The 19267-nt window shown below is 41.3% G+C and overlaps 1 protein-coding gene across 7 annotated transcripts in view; it reads left to right on the top strand.

Moving 5' to 3' along the window:
• LOC116463661 (synaptic vesicle glycoprotein 2B) overlaps window positions 1-19267 on the top strand; it is a 195402-nt gene that overhangs the window by 126107 nt on the left and 50028 nt on the right. The gene's annotated exons all lie outside the window — the stretch shown is intronic.

The raw sequence follows: 19267 nt of genomic DNA, 5'->3' as shown, positions 1-19267 counted from the left end.
TCCACTTGGTCCTTCTGTCTGTGTCTTTCCAGAATCTGATGGTGTCTGTTCCTGGTTTCTCATGTACATAAATGTTAGTAGGCTGAATGCCCACATACCCTGGGGATGAATGATGGGCTTGAGCACACCAGTGGAGTCCCTGCAGGCTATTGGGAACCATGTTGTGAAGCACAGATGGATTCTGCAGGATAGAGGACCAGCTTTGCAAATCACTTAAGAGATCAGTACCATCAGAGCCAAGCATCAGCATCAGGCTGAGGCAGAGAGATTTTGTGAAATTAGAGAGAGGATGTGCACAAATGGTGTGATGTAGAAAAGATTCATCATCATATGGACAAGCATTTGTCTTTAGTCACCAAATGTCCTGCAAAATGTATCTACCCTCTAAATTTAGAGTCCATGAAATTAATTGTGCAGCAAACATGTAGTTATGAGAACTAACTATGAGTCAAATTCTCATTCAAGACCAGGACATGCTTATGACCCTCAAGAGCTCAAAATCTATCTAGCAATTCAGCTCCTTCATTCAACAAATATTTTTTATTGGTTTACCTTATGCTAGACTCTGCGCTCAGGATCTGGGAAGAAAATAGCTTTTGTCTCTCAAATAATTTGCATGTAGTTGAACAAACAGACATTAACAAACACAGAGAATTATTTGGTTACTGTAGGGACAGTCTTTATGAAATACCTGGTGCAATTCAGGTCCCCAATACTTGCTATAGAGCAAGAGCTAGCAAACAGTTCTGTAAAGACCCAGATAGTAAATATTGTAGACTTTGCAGACCCAGATGGTCTCTGTCACAACCACTCAACTCTGTCACTGTAGCACAATGGCAGCTTCGAACAACACGTAAACAAATGGGCGTGACTGTGTTCCAATTAGACTTTATTTACAAAAAATGGTCAGTGGGCCAGATTTAGCCTGCGGGCTGCAGTTTGCAATCCCCTGATTTAGGGCCACTGTAAATAAAATTGAGATATAAAATCAAGAACATCTGCGTAAAGAATTGTCCCTGGGGGCTCTTAAAAATGGCTTTACACGTTTGTGTTTAACTAAAGGGCCATTTAAAATGATTAGAACTGTGTCAGATATAATCATCAAGGCACCAAAAGAGACAGAGTATATGCAAACAGAAGAAAGGGCTTGAGAAGCAAGGATATCACCTAGAGTTTTTAAACACCAACATAATTTTAGTGTAGTTCTTTTTCATATTAAAAAATTCTGCTACCTGCTTTTAAGTATAAATAGTAGATTTTTTTTTAAAGGACAAAACCAACCAACCAACAAACAACCAACAAAAACCAAAAACCCCAAACAAAACAAAACCATCTGCAACTGATGTAAACATTTCTGAGACATTAATTTGTTTTGCAGTATTCCCAACTGAAACCCTGGGTCCCTGTGAGTCCAAATTGGCAACGTCGGTAATAATTTCATGCCCTGCTGGTCTCTCTGGCACCGTGGTGCCTGGCAGCCTTGTTAACAGATCTGCAGTATGGTTGCAGCTCTTGCTGGCTCCTAGGGTAAATGCTGGGAGTTGCGGGAATATGGTCTTAATCTGGGGAGTCCAGGTTTTTGTAATTTTGCTTTTAGTGTCTGCCCAGAAGATGCTGTGACTCAGCCCAAGAGGAGCAGGCAGACCCTCTGAACATAGATGGACTTCCTGTGCACTCATGGGACCCTCTTTGTGGTCAAGAAAATGAGTGTCTAAATGGATCCAGGGGGCTGGATGATTTGAGGATTTCATGAGGCCAGAATTTCCACACGCTGTCACATGGAATCTTCAGAGTCACCATGTCGGTTAGATGATCTTTGTCCTTCAGTGTAAACATGCAGAAACAGATTCAGAGAGTTTTATCTAAGGTCACATAGCTCGTAAGTGTTGAGCAGGGGTTTGACCCCAGGTCTATTTGACTTCAAAGTCTACACCCATTCTGCCACACCATACTGCCTTTCTCTCACGCCTCGTTTGTGGGAAGGAGGTCATGCCATGCACAGGCTGCTCTCTGTGTCATCAAGCACCTTATAGATTGCTTGGAACATCAGACTGCTTCCAACAGAAAGGGAACATGGTGTGCTGATAATGATGTGGGCACTGGAGTCCAACCTCTAGGGTTTGGCAACTGGGTATGTCCTATATGTCATCGATCTGCTAGTGACCTTGGACAAGTTATGACTCCTCTAATTCTCAGTGTTTCCATCTGTAGAATAAGAGTAATACAGTGCTGTGAGGACTAAATGAGGTAACACAGGTGTAAAGCAACCAGCACTTTTTGCCCCCTCAACAATGATTAGTTCTTGTTACTTTATATTCTGCCATTTTCCCTTCTGGCATCTGCAGTGAACTATAGCTGCAGTGAGATGACGAAGCAACGTGGCCCTGCAGTCAGTTGCTTGGATTTGAGTCTTTGCTGTGCCAGTTCTTAGCAGTGTGGTTTTGGGAAAGTTGCCTGGCATCTCTGTGCCTTAGTTTCCTTGTTTGCAAAATGGAGATAATAATAGTATCTACTTCATAGGATTATTTTGAGGATTAAATGAGGTTAATCCATTTAACATGGCTAAAACAGTACCTGCACCTAATCAGTGCTCAAGATATCTAAGTTATTATTATTGTTGATTGTGGTTGTTATTATTACTAAACTGATTGCTCAATAATGATTCGGGAACAGATTTTCTCAGGTGAGACTACAAATTTCTTTCAGCCAGTGTTTTTTATGGTAGACTTTTAAGGTCAAGCTATCCTACCTCAGCTGGCAAAAAGGCTGTTTATGTTTTGAGTGCTGCTAACTCAGTTCTCTCTTTCCCCATCCTCTCTCTGTTTTAAAAATAAACTCTGGTTGGGTGTGGTGGCTCATGCCTGTAATCCCAGTGCTTTGGGAGGCTGAGGTGGGAGGATCACTTGAGCCCAGGAGTTTGAGATCAGCCTGGGCAACATGGTGAAACCCGTCTCTACAAAATACAAAAGAAATTAGCCACATATGGTGGTGCATGCCTGCAGTTCCAGCTACTCGAGAGGCTGAGGTGGGATGATTGCTTGGGCCCAGGACATGGAGGTTGCAGTGAGCTATCATTGTGCCACTGTACTCCAGCCTGGGTGGAAGAGTGACACCTTGTCTCATTTAAAAAAAAAAAAAAAAAAAAGAGACAGAGAAAAGAAAAAGAAACTCACTGAAAATGATGTCTTTATACTTGACTCCTACTTGATGGCCCAGGAAAGGAATTCAGTAAGAGAAATCTCCACTCCCAAATTCAAGTGTCAAATCATAGGCTGTTTTGTTATTTTTTTCCTGGAAATGAATGAATCAGTTTGGAAAATAAAGAAATGTCCCTTGGCCAGGTGACAAAAATATCTGGGTGCTGCTGTCCTATTTTTCTGAGCTTTTAGAAAGATGAATGTTTGCTTCTCTTGAGCATTATGTTTTATTGGATCTTCATCTAGAACTGTCTCACTTGGGGAAGAAAAAGATCTGTGAGTATATTGTTAACATTGAAGGCTCAACCCTGCTTAGTGTCCAGCAGTTGGTCTCCTTCAACTCTCAGTGAAGGAGAAGGCATTCATTTGTTAATTAAACTCTTCATCCATTCTTTTAAAAAATGTTTGAACATTACCACGCACCTGGTACTCCTCCGGTTTATAGCAATACAAGGAGACAAAGTCTTGGCACTCAATGAGTTTTATTCTAATGGTGGAAATAGAGGTCACACAGAGATGTTAAATGCAAACACCACAATATAATCATGCAATGCAACATTCAGTCTTATCACTTTTATTCAGATAGGAAGGAAACAGAGACAGTGTAAAGGGACAGAGCTTGAGGTTGATGGTGGCGGGGTGGGGGGTGGTTCTAGAGCTAGGTGATTTGTTTTTGCAATTGCTGTATTAATGATTGTGTGACCTTGGGCCAATCTGGAGTCTTTCTTCTGAGATTCCACAGTTTTTGGTGGTTGATGAGTGAATCCACATGTATTTTAACCTTTCTTGTGATAATTATGCATTTTCTGGGTATGTAAAAAAAAAAAATCACCCGAAGAAATGACTAAACTTAGGAAGCTCAGGGCTATGTGGCAGGGTAAGCCGCTTGGTTCTTACAGATGACATCACTGACAACGGATTGCCATGTTTAGGAATGTGGAGTTGATTCCACCGGCAGTGGAGAGCTGTTTAATGGGGAGCTATGAAATATGCCTTTGAGGAGGGAGGTGATAAGATGGGGCCTGTGGTTTAGGGTGATCACTCTGCCCCAGTGATTTTGGTACTGAGAGTGCTTCTAGAGGAGCAGAATTTTGAGAATGAGTTTTCTGAATTGGTTCTGGGGTTTCTGGAACTGGCTTTCTAATCTGATTCGATTTAAAGATACTTTATTTTTTGAGTGTGAGAGCCTTGTCTCCCTGGAGCTATTACTATTAAATGGCGAAAATCGCAATTACTTTTGTACCAACCTATAGGATGACAATATTGGCGACACGTAAGACAAACCAACCCCATCCTTTTCTGCCTGCATTTGATAAATTGACACCAATTTTTCACAATTGCAAATAAGCACCTCAACCTGGAACTGTGGGCGATTCCCTACCTTCCTGCCTATGAAAGTGAGCTTCACTTTCAGGCAAGAGTTCCATGTTTTGCCTGCAGAGTTTTGATTTCTTGGAAGGATTCAGTGACTTGTTGTGTATTTTATTGGCTGTTAGTTTCTTGCCATCTATAGTGAAAAGACTCTGGGAGTTATACCTTTCAGAAAGTGATTTAGAATCTAACAGTTGACCCCTGGGGCATGGTGTCTGTGCCAGCCATACGGAGGCCACAGAGCAATGTCAGATGGGGCAGATTCATTAGAATAAATTCTGAGCTGAATTTTCATAGCAGCTCAGAGATAGACATATTACTCTGCTCTCGTGAGAGATTATCCTGTGATTGTTTTATATGCAAATTCTAGCTGAGCATCAGGGCAGAATATTTGATTTATGAACCGTGTTTTCTTTAGGCCTAAATTCATTGTCAGTTCCTGAAAGGAGGAGCCACTCTGTGTCTCAGAAGGGGGTGGCATGGAGGGGGGTCACTTGTCTGGCACACAATATGTCCTCAGTGACCAAGTATTTACCTACTTACTCGTGATGGTGAAATCCACCACTGGGAATGTCCATGTATTTCTTTCTGTGTTTGATTTATATCAGTTGTTCTTATTTATACCAGTTGTTCTTATTTATACTGTTTAGATCATGTAATTCTTCAGGATAGACTGATTACTTGATGCCCTTGTGAAAAAAACAAAAAACGTCAGAAGAAATAGAATAGACTTAAAATGAAGGGCTCCCTTAGCAGACATACACGGATTGCTGTGTTTGGGAGTGTGGAGTTGATTCCACTGGCAATGGAGAGCTGTTTAATGGGGAGCTATGAAATATGCCTTTGAGGAGGGAGGTGATAAGATGGGGCCTGTGGTTTAGGGTGATCACTCTGCCCCAGTGATTTTGGTACTGAGAGTGCTTCTAGAGGAGCAGAATTTTGAGGATGAGTTTTCTGAATTGGTTCTGGGGTTTCTGGAATTGGCTTTCTAATCTGATTGGATTTAAAGAGTTTATTTTTTGAGTGTGATATATTGTTACAGCAGTAGTTCCTTTTGAATTTTTCACATTTAAAATATAATTTCAACTTTTATTTTAGATTCAGTGGGTACGTGTGCAGGTTTGTTACATAGATATATTGTGCGATGCTGAGGTTTGGGATACAAATGATCCCATCACCCAGGTAGTGAGCAAAGAACCTAACTGTTTTCAGTCCTTTCTCCTCTCCAGTAGTCCCCAGTGTTTATTATTCCCATCTGTATGTCCACAAATACCCAATATTTAGCGCTCACTTATAAGTGAGAATATGCAGTATTTGGTTTTCTACTCCTGCATTAATTTGCTTAGGATTATGGCCTCCAGTTGCATCCATGTTGTTGCAAAGAACATGATTTTGTTCTTTTTTATGGCTGTGTAGTATTCCATGGCGTATATGCACCACCTTTTCTTTATCCAATCCCCTGTTGATAGGCACTTATGTTGATTCCATGTTAAAGACCCTTTTGACTCTATTTCTAGGAATAAAGAGAGCACTGATAGTCCATGTTGTGATGTGGCAATGAAGATACATAAAATATCACTAGATACATCTAATCAAACACTTATGATAGGCAAGAATCTGGGTGACCAAGTACATGATACCTTCAAACATTTTTGTCAAACTAATGAGTGTAAAGACTTTGGCTGTTAGCACTAACATTACTGGACAAAGTGGGGGAAAGAAATGAACGAGCCCAAGGATTCAAATTCCCAGCTCAAATGCTGCATAAAGGATTTGAAAACTTCTGTATTTCCCTTGAAAGAGATCCTTATCTGCTGAGATTGCTGAAAACCAAACCCAGAATCTCATTCTGTGAGTGGCTGAATTACAGTGAAAATTGAATTCCCAGCCTTGCAGGGTGTCTTCTGTTAAAGTGAGAACATTGACTGGGAAGGAATGAGATCCTGAAAGTCAGCATGGGGATGTGCGGGAAGACTGATGAAATTGGGAACACTGAGCCCCTAAATTATGATGAGTCTTCTTTGCCAATATAAGCATCCTCTCTGCCCCAGTTCAGAGGAGATGAACTCTGCATTGACTGAGGAGGCTGTAATTGCCTCTCCTGAGGCAGTTGCCTTGCAAGACTTGCTGGTTCTCATCAGGACCCACCCCCTCCACCCCTCTTTGCTTCTAGACCTGTAACTAGAGTCAAGTCCCATCAGGCCTCTAAAGGTGAGGCACAACGTGTGGACCATGAAGAGGTGGCTACATTCCAAAAGAATGACTTGATTTTTCTGGAGAATATGTGTAGGAGTGGATATTAAGGGTGTGGGATACTGGTAGAAGAAACATAAAGTTGGGTCAGGCCAAATTTATTGATTTGGGCCCACTAAGCAGAAATTCTGCATTTAATGTTGCAGCTTGTAGGGCTGGAAAAAACTCTACCATTTGTTTCATTGGTTGGCTGAAATGTAGACTAAAATGTGGCCCACAGTAAATGAAGTTGAAATGCCAGACCTATTTTGGTTTATGGTAGAGGAAGAGATTGAAAGGCCTAGGAATATTTACATGTTAGAGTGGATTTTTCATTTCAGACCTACTCATCCACACTGGGAGGGTTCAGAGGACACATCTTTTACCATGACTATGAGAATTTTTTGAGGGGATCCTCAGTGTCCTTAAAGAGATCTGTGATTACTGTGCTGTCTGGAACAGACCTTACAGTGTGGACTGTAGTCACGGAGTTGCAACACCTAAATGCAGTGGGAATAATAGGATCCCAGGGTGCAAGGGCCAAGTGGTGGCACTCAGTCACCAAAGGCAAGGAGAGTGTAGTTATTGTAGTGGACAGCAGAGGCAAAGCAGAAATGAGAACAGTCTGACCTATGTAGACCTATGGTACTGGCTAGTTCATTGTGGCATTTTTAGAAATGAAATAAATAGGAAGTCTACTAAACTCTTACTTGATCTGTATAAGAGTAAAGTTCTAGGTCAAGTGAACAGAAGTCTAACAAAATATAGAAACAGAGCATCATGGCTTCTTGGTCAATTCCCAGACTTGAGCCAGTTTATAGACCCAGAACCCCTTGAATGAAAGGGAGGCTGAATCTCCTTGAGGAGGGACCCCAGTACACTGCCAAAAATTTATACCAATAATCTTTCTCCCAGTGTTCCCCAAAGAGACCTGTGGGCTTTCACTAGGTGACTGTGCACTGGGGAAAGGAAAATAGTCAGACCTTTTGAAGATACTTGCTCTGAACTGACACTAATTCCAAGAGACTGAAAACGTCACTGTGGCCCATCAGTCAGAGTAGGAGCTTATGGTGGTCAGGTGATCAATGGAATTTTAGCTCAGGTCCATCTCACAGCGGGTCCTCAAACTTGTGCTGTGGTTTTTCCCCCAGTTCAGGAATGCATAATTAGAGCAGACATCCTCAGCAACTGGCAGAATCACCACATTGGTGAAGAAAGGATCATCGAGGAGAGAGACTGGAGGTGGGAGAACCCATAGAATGTTATTGGAGTAATAAATATGCAATTCCTAAACTAGTCTTTAGAAGTAATAGTAGAAACCATTTGAGTGTTTTGAAAAATTGAGGTTTTTATGTAGGCCTTAAAAACATTTCTTCTATAAGCACTATTATTTTCTTGTACAATTTATGCAAGGAAGAAAACGCTTCTTAACATCAAGAGATTTACATTTTTACACAGTGGGTTGTGTTTATTATAATACAGTCAGGGAATTCATAGTCAGAGGGTTGACTATTACAAAGCTTATGAGTAAACCCACTTTTCTGTAACTAACACACAATGAATAGAAATAAGTTTTTCTACAATCAACCAACCAACCATCTAGCCCGCCAACCAAAAAGCAAGCTCCGTACTCTCAAGATTAAGAGCAATTTCACAATTAAACCACTGGGGTTAAAAAAAAAATTCTCTCTCGAGGAGAACGTCTTGCACACAAAACACTCATTTTATCATGTGAGATACAGATTTAGTATGGATTTAGCTTTGAATGTGACACTTTCCCCACTTGTCTACTGCTATTTTTTTGTGCCTTGCAGCTTCTTCCAACATCAAAAGAGAGAGCCTACTATCCGTCTCAAAAGCACTTGTGTCAACAACTTTAAATTATTAACTCCTTGTTGAAACTTAGTTTCTGAGTTATTGGATTTTGATCAAGATTGAATCAAAGATAATGTGGAGCTTGTGTAGATTTTAGTTTTACTGGGAATAAACAGCAGTGTCTGCAAAGAGAGGGAGAAGCAGAGATAGAGAGGGAGAGAAAAGACAGGGCGGTAGAGGATAGTTCTTAGCTCCCAAGGATGTTGGGAAAATTAAATGAAATTACCCCTGTGACTGCCCTAACTACTCTGCTCAGGATCTGCACACAGTAGGTGCTTAGTCAGTACTCATCCTGCTCCCCTGATCCAACTGCAAAACCTGATGTTTTAGCTTCTCAGTTGTTTCGACATTGATTAAGGCAAGGATGTCTCAGGACATTCTGTCCACTTTGCCTGCAGAATATCTCCCTTGGCAATGCCACCTTCAAAGACTTTAACGAGTTGTTTTCTTCCACAGTTAAGTGCACCCTTCTGGAAGACCTGGTAAATGAAAGATGTTTAGTAACTACCAATTTGCTAATTATTAGAATAGAAATATGTTATTTATTTATTTATATTGATTCACCTGTATTTATGCTTATATTTGCTTCCACAATGGAAAACTTCACCAAGAATAGAAAAGACTCATAATACCCTTGACCCACGTGTTGGCAAATATGATCTTCCAGACCACAGAAAGCACAACAGAAACGAATGGGAGGAATTTTTAAGTAAATTGGCATATTTACTGAGAATGGAGGTAGAAGTTGCAGATTTGGGTGTGGGCTAGAAATATATAAAGCTCATTCCTTGTACAAGTATATGTAAGCTTTTGACCTTGGTGGCCTAATGAAGAGGGTTTAGAGATGGATCTTTTATAGAATCATAAGGGACTTTATTATGGTTATCTATTATTGCATATCAAACAAGCAAGCAAACATATACTCCCCGTAGAACCAAAACCTCCATGCCATTTACTTTGCTTATAAATCTGCAGTCTGGGCAGACACCTGGCCCCTGTTCCACTTGACATTACCTGGGGCAGCTGGAAGGTGGGGGCTAGAATCATTGGAGGGCTCACCCACACAAATATATGGTACCCAGACTGGAAGACACAGATGGCCGGGGCTGCTTTTGAGCATCTCTGTCTATCTCCATATGATCTCTAAATGTGATCTTTCCAACATGGCAGCTCCAGGGTAGCTGGATTTTTTTTTAACTTGTTGGCTTCGAAAGAGATCTTGAGAGAGAAAGACAAGCAGAAGCCTCTTGTGACTTTGCCTCAGAAGTCAAGCATGTTATTTCCTTGAATTCTATTTATCGAGATAGTAATAAAGACCAGTTCAATTTCAAGAAGAGAAGAAATAGACTCCATCTTCTAAATGGAGGAGATGACAACGTTCTGGAGTGCATGTGAGACCAGAAAGATTGCTGAGCTATTTTTGTGCAGTATGGTCAGTTACTGCCTTTCTTTCAAATGAGTCCTCTGTGTGGCCCCTCTCAAAGTCATGCACTATTGACATGTTGGGCTGGACAATTCCATGTTCTGAGGGGCTGTCCTTTCCATTGTAGGATGCTTAGCAGCATCCCTGGCCTCTACCCACTAGATGCCTGTAGCACCCTGCTCCCAGTTGTGACAACCAAAAATGTCTCCAGATATTGCGAAATGTCCCCTGGGGGGCAAAATCACTTCCAGTTGACAACCACTGCACTAGATGAATGTCCTTAATCCTAACTGCCCAGTAGAATCACCTGAGGAGCTGCTGACAAAAACTACAGGCTTTGCTCTAGAATAATTAAGCCAGAATGTCTATGGATGAGTCATGGGCATATACATTTTTTAATAGCTCCATAGTGATACTATTGTGCAGCCAGAGTAGAGAACCAGGTAGTTTATACAAAGACTATGTATCAGTAGGAGCTGCTGAGATGTCAGGGTTTTTGCTTATCGTGCTATATTGAAAAGTAGGAACGATCCCCAGTGGCTTCCTTCATGTATTTGCGATCATGTTTGGAATATTTGCACACATCTTGGGTAGCGTGAAAAAATGAAACTGCATTAAAAAATATTGTACAGTGCTTTATAGACTTTCAATGGTTTTCCTAATCACTCTTATTTGATCTTTAAATGACTCTGAAATGAGTAGAGTGATAGTCTGTATTTATGCAGTGAGGGGAGTGTTGCTCAGAGACCTTAAGGCATGAGTGCTGGACTCCAGTTCCTCATGTGATTTTCCTGTCCTGTGTTGCCACTCATGGTCACTATGGGTTCCTTTATATGAATGAAGTTGAAAGGTTTATTTTTCTCCCATATAGACTTCTTCATAGAAAGCAAAAGAAACTGATATGAATAAATCAGTTGTTTCCCACTGTCTTATATAATGTGTTACTTTTTTCTAATTTAAAAGCAAATTATAATAATTATACTACTACCACTACTACCAAGAGTTATAATTTGATAAGCTCTGTCTTTGCATCCATTTTGTACTAGGTATCTTATATTATACCATTTCTAACCTTTATAATGACCTGCAAGACAAACATGATTTTCACTGTTTTAACAGGTGAGAAAACATAGGCTCTAAGAGGGTAAAGTAACTTGTAAAAACTAGTCAGTGACAGATCTAGGATTTCAAAAGTCCAGTTATATCTGACTTCAAAGTCTGTTGCTTCTCCTTTATCTTGCTGTCCCACCCCTGGAAGACTTTTCCAGGAGCGCATTACACATATAACCTTAAACAACTTTTATGCAAAATGCGTGACTCCAGTAAGATGCAAGTGTGAAGTAGGCATTGGCCTCTCAGGGTGCTAGAGTCAGTGCCAGCCCATCTCTGTAGGCGAGAGAGGGATGTTGTTTGTATCCCAGTCAATGGGTGTAAAATCAGCACCCAGCTGATTTCATTGGAAGGGGAAACTGCAGGGGTCTGCAGTGATCCCTGAGGCTAGACTGTCAGCCTAGAATAGGCTGCCAGAGAGCTGAGTGGTGACATTGCCATCCTTTGTGTCAGGGGCCCAAGAGATGATCCATCACTAAGTATGGAGCAGAGCAACAGAGCACAAAGAATTTCCCGCATCCCTTCTGCCAGCAACCCCATCAGACAGAGAGCACTCGGGTCCTTGGTGGAGCTCATGACTGCCAGCTAAAATGACTCTTTGAGGCCAGTGGGTGTAAAATTCCTCTTTATTTTGTAAATCTTAACCAGCACTAGCTCAGAGGAACTGAGTTTTACTTTGCAAAGGATTGATTTTGATTTCAGAGAAGAAAGCTGGAAAGTCACAAATATTAGCAGGGATGGAAGAAAGGAGGTGTGATAGAAGGTCCTGGAAATGTAATAGCCTTTGAAATGCCCCATGGGGTCCACTGAACAAGCTGGATGTGAACATCCTCCTCTCCGTGTGGGCTGGCCTGAGCTGCTTGAATGTGTGGAGTGTACGCTTTCTGTTTCACCACTGGAGATTTTGCTGACTCAGAGGCATTCATCAGTCTCTGCTGGGGATGTGCAGAAAATAGTCCAAAGAAGTTTTGTCCTTGCCTTGTCCTCTCTGCCTCAGCTCTCTGTGGGTCCTAGAAAAGGAAGTCTTGTCCTTGAAAGGAGACATGATAACAGATTATAAGGTATAAGACACGAATTACAAAATTATAGTACCATCTAATATTAGAAATGAAAGAGAGGAAGGAGACCTCCTAGCATGCCCTTCGTTTCTGACTTGAAGAAACTGAGTCCCAAGGAGAAAGTGACTTGGTCAAGGTCATATACTCTTAGACCAGAATCTGGGACTCCTGACTATTGGCACAGAATTCTTTCCCCTGTGCCAAGGTGTCTTGCCGTTTGCTCGTAAGGGATGATTATTTAAACCAATCAGATAATCTTTCATTAGTATGGTTTCTTTTTTAGGAGGCAGCAGGTGTATAGGGTGCATTTGGCTTCTGGTAACAATAGCTTTCAATCATAAAGATACTCACTATTTATTGATCAAGAATTTTCAAAGTAGGTGGTACCAGAGTTGGTTCGATGACTCACTGATGTCAGGGCATGAGGTTGGCATGTCTGTGATTCTCTTTACTTTCCCTGATGGTCACAAGATGGCCACCATAGATCTAAGCTCTATGTCACCTGATAATGGCTTTCCAATCATCTGGCAGGTATCCACCAAGTCTTATGGCTTGCCTGGATTAATCACTGGCAAGAAGAATTGGATGAAGATGACCATCTTAAATGAACTATGATTGATCCCCTAGGGTTGAGTGTGTCTGAGGAGGCAATCTCTCTGAACACATTAAATACCTGAACAAAAGCCAGGGTTCCCTTAGCAAGGAAGAAGAGGGAAAAGGGCTGCTGGGAACATGACCAACAGAGTCTATCACAGGCATAAGGTTTTTAAAGGTAGGCTGTTTGACTTCATATCTTGGCTACATCACTAACCTTATCATCTTACACAAGTAACTTAACCTCCCTAACCTTGGTTTCTTAATGCGTGATATTAAAATACTGTTAGTACCTGCCTACAGAAGCATTGTGAGGATTAAATAAGATAAAACACATAAAGGGCTCATCACAGTCCCTGGCACACAGTAAATATGAGCTCGTATTTGCATATTTTTAACTTTTCACTTTATTCAGTAGCTCCTTAAAGAGTCAACTTACTTACGGGCTTGTTTACTGATGAACAAGAGGTGTAAGTCCCTCCTGTCCTGTCATGGAGCCAACATTTTAATAAAGAAAAAGACTGAAAAAACCCCCAAAACCCAAGATGGCTCTCTCTGACCTCCATTTTTCATCTGGCAAGAGTAAAGAAGATTCTAGAATTCAATGTATTCTTGGTAGGCTTCCCAGCATTTTTTCTCCCCAATACTACCAGCCTTGCCACCAAGATCAGGACTAATTTCATTATGCTGTTTATCCCTGTATGTCAATCACCGTGAGAGGTTCATGTCTGCCAGCACACCCCTTACCACCCACATTTGCATTCCCGTATGGCACTGTACATGCCTCCGTTCCCCTATGTTTCCCCCTTCTCCTTTGAGGATGTTAATTAGCCCTGCAGCCTCAGATGAGTGCTCTTGGCCCCGTCACAGCCTCCACTCTTGTACCATTGCTCTTTCTTGCCCCCTCTGGACATTTCCAGGCCATTCTCCCTCTCTCCTCACTAACAGATATCATATTCGAATCTCTTGTCATCAGAGAGTATCACTTACTACACATTCTTGTTGCAGTCATCCACTGACTGGGTCATGTGCTCTCATTCCTGGAGAATTTTAGGTCCAGGTTCATCACTGTCACATTCCAACCATATTTCTATTATTGTCCTTGGAGATTTTAATAAGTGATTTCCATTATCCTGGTCTGTCGTTTCCTTAAAGTCCTCTCCAATCTTTAGCCTTTTAATCTCTTATTACTCCCTTGTTCTCACCACATTCCTCACTGAGCTTAATGTCCATGTCCATAATCACAGTCACTTTCTGTGCACATCACCAGCTTCCTTGCACCTCTCTTACTCTGCTGTGTTCCCCACCCCTGGTTGCATCTGACTTTTCCTCCATCTGTCCCTAAACCCCGTTGCTGTACATGGGTGGTCAGGAACACAGAACATACAATGTTGCCCACTGGCCTCACTAAATTCATGATGCAGAGCCTCCAGAGGATCCTTTGTGCTGCCAGCCATCATCCTTCATTTCCCTCATCCCTTCACTCTCTCCTCGATGGTTATTTTGTGTCTTATCCACTATTTTCCAATTTTCAGCATCTCTTCCTCATCTTCACTCTCAGATTAATAAACTCAGTTCCTCCTGAGCTGAGAACAACAGAAGTAACCAGAGAAGAACTTCCATAGCCCCTGTTATCACACCTACCTTCCTCGCTGCCTCTGTGCTGACCCCGTATTCTTGTGACAGTGGAGGAGCTGTAAGGCTCACTGGCCTCCCTGTATCCCATCCCCTCTCACTTCCCCAGAACATCACTTTTGTAATCCTTTTTCTCATCATTTTGTAACTCCTCCTCATCAATATTTATCTCTCTTTGGAATCATTTCTACCAGCACACCACACATTTCTTCAGTCTTGATCCCACACACATCTTTTCTATTCCCTTTCCAGTAAAATTCACTGAACCCAGTTCCTCACTTTCCCTTCTCACTTGAGCCCACTTTCAGTAGAATGAATGAGTGAGGATGTTTCATCTTTAAGCAGGAGTTAATCCTCGCCTCTTCAGAAACCTGTTCTTTTCTAGATCACTCTTGGCCTCCACTTGCTCAGTTCAGCAGTCAGCTCTCATCCTCAGCTTATTCACCTGTTCACAGCAACTGTAACGGTTAGCCACTCTCTCCTCCTTGATGCACTTTCTTTATTGGACATCTAAGCTACCTCTATCTCCTCGTTTTCCAGCTGCCCATTGGCTGCTCCTCCTTGTTCTCCATCGCTGGTCTCTCTTCACATTCCATTTGAATGTTGGAATGTCTCAGTGCCTAGTCCTTGAATCTCTTGTGTATTGCCACTCACTTCTTTGGGGATTGTGTTCATTGTCTGCTTTCATTACCACCCTTCCTCTAGATGCCACCTTTAAAATGCACCCAGAATCCAGCCATGTCTTACCACTTTCCTCTACCTACCAACCTGGCCCAAGTCATCAGCGTCATTCACTTGAAATACACGAAAAACTGGACTTTACGATTCCATCTGTTGGAGGGAGAGGCTATTGAGGATGGATGGTCAGGGAAGGCCTCTTTGAGATTTCGCCTGAAATGTGAGAAGGAGCCAGCCATGCAAAGATCTGAACAAAGAACATTCTAGATAGAGGAAAGAGCAGTGTGAAGACTCTGAGGTGGGAGACAGCATAGGACATTAGTATCCAGGGGTTGCTCAATACTTGATAAAAGGGTGAATAGCAGAGTAAGAGTAACTGTCATAGGATGAAGAGATTTGACCCAGGAGTTACCTATTATTTTTTTAAATATGAATACTCACTTTCTGAACATGCTATTAAAGGCTGCACAAATCTCTGTCACACAGGGTTCTCAAATAGTAGGTGAAACTACTGTTTGGCTAGTAGTGTTTTAAAACTCAGATTTTATTAACAATCTAGATTTCTGATTCTTTTTGAAACTGTAGGAATAGGGTCTATCTTCTGTAACACAGCAGTTGGCTGAAGTTAGGTGGTGGCTGCTCCCTTTAGATGGGCATGTATTCCTCAGTCCCCACACTCCCTATTAGGGATGTCTGGAAGTATCACCCATTTGTATAACCTGCCTGGGCCCTGTTGGCATCTGCTTTTGCCCTCTTATGAGACCCCTGGACTATTCCTATATCTCATCAGACACAATATTCCACCCTTTAGAAATGACCACAACTTGGTCTTAAGTGAAATGGCAGAGGCATCACTGAGCCTCATTGGGTTATGATCCTATCTGAGATGCCCACAGTGCCCAGGAGAGCTATCAGAGGTGTCATACCTCCACTGGCCCAGGTGACACCTCCTCTTACCCATCTCACCTGGAGTCATTCTGGATAGGAGGTACCAAAAGGGAAGCTGCTTTTCTGAAACATCTCTAGTGGGGTGGTATGCGAGCAAGGCATTTTCAGGGTTCTTGAAGTATCCTCAGGGAATCTTTCTTAATGCCTCTTCTTTTTAGACTGAGAGAAGATTAAGGAAAGTGACAGATACCCCTTTGCCCCAAGACTAAGATGAGCCCCAGTCAGAAACCTCGCTGTTGTCTTAAATCCTTTCTATTGCAGCTGCTTCCACTGTGGCTGTGGATATGTCTCTACTCACCAAAGACATAGCCAGGAACCTGGGGTCCGGGTCTCCTCATTGCTCACTGCTTGACCCAGAATGTTGTCTCATGGTTTCATCTTGGTTATCCATCTCCTGCAATGATAAAGTCTCTAGGCTGCCAGGCAAAGTCTTTAGTTTCCCCTATATATGGTTGGAGAGAGAAACTCTTCCTGATTTAAGGCTCTGTCCTTATATCCAATGTTGCTGAAGCAAGGGGCTTCTGTCTCTCAGACTCTCTGATCTGCCTGTAGACCCTCACCTCTGGGCCTATTGGACACATTCAGAACCTAGAACTTCCAGGAGGGGCGGTTCTGCTCTTCTGCTGTGCTGTGGCTCGCCCTGAGCTGAGGGGCCAGGGCGAGTGAGAATGTTGCATCCTCAGGCAGAGTGACAAATGCCTCACCCCAACCCTGCTGTCCTTGAAGAGCATTGGTGTATCTTTCTTCATGGGCTATGTCATAATTTGGGGCATTGGTGACTCACTCAACTATAATCCTAGGTTCTTTCATCAGATATTGGGAAAGTTTACTTACACTTTAATAATTGTGGTCAGAGAGGAAATCTCTTAACCTCAGTTTCCTCATCTGTTAAATGAAGCCATTAATACCTCCCTCACCAGGTTAGAATGACAAATTGAAATTATTATACATGTGATCTATCACAGTGTCTTACATATGGCAGGAGATCAACAAATGCTAATTCTTTTGTCCTTTCATTTCTCCTCTACACATTTGTATCCAAATATCTTATGTGACATTTAGGAAAGAGTTCCAACTACCAAGAGAATGGACAAGTTAACCCACTTCTGAAGATTCATTCACTTGAGTTTACTGGACCCATAAAAGACTAGAAAAGTTGAACATGGTGATTCTAAATTGGTTTCCACTAGACGACATGTTAAAGCCAAACCTTTTTGACCCAAAAGAAAGTGTTTACTCATCCAGAAGTTTCCAAGCATCCAGATGCCACATAAAGCACCTGGCTGACTTACCCAATGCATCTTATTTCATAGGATGTGCAGATGGATACCCTGATGTTCCTCCATGATTTAATACCAAATTGAGAGTTCTTTGTGGGATTCCCATATATGTTAAAACATTTATCACATTTACCACTTTGAGGGACTGTGAATCCCATGCCCTAGTCCAAGAGAATATTACCCTTCAAGGAGGGTATATTTGGTTGAGTAATAAATAAATGGAATGGAAATGACAGGAATTACTTTTTAGAGATGTTATTATAGATGGAATGGAAATGGTTTAGTTGGAAGATGCTGATTTTTATTCCTGCAAAGCATATGCATACAGTCAAATAAATATTTGAGTCACTGCAGGAAAAAGCTCATAATCCTCTCAGGATAATGAATGCATTTAATTTCTACATATTCAAGCAAGAAAAAGGTTAGAAGTGGTTTATTTGTCTTTGGTTAATTGCTAAATAAAGAAGCTCACCCACGCAGGGCCTCTTCTTTCATGACACCACAGTAAGCCAGTGCGGTCTGATGGTACATCTTATCCTGCTGCCTCTGGTGTGGAGAGGAAATCTTCTGTCTGTGTGAAAAGCATCTCTAAAGCTGGAAAGAGGTTTCTGATATCTGCCAGCTCTCTGGAAGGATATTTGGCATTGTGTCTCAAGAGCCACAAACTTGTTGATCTTCTTCGATCTCATGATTCAATTTCTTGGAATCTATTCTGAGCAAATAACTAGAAACACCAACAAAGACATATGCATAAAATATTCTTTGCTGAGTTGTTTATTAAGTGAAAAGCTAGACTATGAAGCTTTCGATACAGAAAGATTTCTATCATGTAAATACAGTATGTAGTTATACACGTACAAATACAAACACAAAAATAAAGCCTGCTAACAACAGCTGTCTCTGAGTGGTGGTATGATGAATAGACTTTTGCTTTACCTTTTATACATTTTGGGGGGTATTCCTCAGATTTTCTTACAGTGAATAGGAATTACTTTTAGATTATTTTATTTATTGAACAAATATTAATGGAGTACCTACTATGTGTACATCTCTGTGCTAGAGACAGTGTCGAACTCTACTCAAGCAAAATCAACATGGTCCCTTTGTCCAGGAGTTTACAGTCACAGGAGTGTGGCAAATATCAAACAAATAAATATATAATATCAAATAGAGACATGTGATACAAAGGAAAAGCAATGGTATGCTGCCAAAAGACTATCAGGGACGACTGAAATTTGGAACAGGAACCAACAAACTGTGGTCTACAAACCTATGACCTATTTTTTTTTTTTTTTACATTTTTAAGGGGTTGTAAATTTAAGAATAATAATATGATGTGACAGAGACCATAGAAGATTGGCAAAGTACATTTTACAAGTAAAATATCTATGCTCTGTCCCTTTATAGAAAAAGTTGGTGGAGCCTTAGTTTGGAACATCAGGGATGCCTTTCTAAGCAGATGACATTTAATGTGGGAACTGAAGAAATATGAGTTAGCAAAAAAAAAAAAAAAAATTCCCCCCTTCAAAGTTTTGTTAGAGGAAACTTCGAAAATATTTTTCAAAAAAAGCTTTTTATGGGAACCTGGCTCCTTCTCCAGGTAAGGAGAGAGGGAGGTCTATTTAAAGGGCATACTACTAAAAATAAGTTTCCTCTGCTATTCTCTATCCTCTTTCCTCATATTCCTTTAGTATATGATTGGCTTGTTTTTAAAATATCACCATCTTATTTCTATTTTTCTAATCCTGTGGCTTTCCAAGGTCCTAGACAATTTTAAGCTGTACTGCTAATAACATCAATAGCAGCTTTTATTAAATGTGCATTTACTTTGGTGCCAGGCATTTTGCTAGATACTTTAAATCCACT

This window comes from Hylobates moloch, unplaced genomic scaffold, assembly GCF_009828535.3.
Source record: "Hylobates moloch isolate HMO894 unplaced genomic scaffold, HMol_V3 SCAFFOLD_47, whole genome shotgun sequence".
NCBI classification, from domain to species: domain Eukaryota; kingdom Metazoa; phylum Chordata; class Mammalia; order Primates; family Hylobatidae; genus Hylobates; species Hylobates moloch.
The sequence above is the reverse complement of the archived record's forward strand: the minus strand, read 5'-3'. Positions and strand labels throughout refer to the sequence as shown.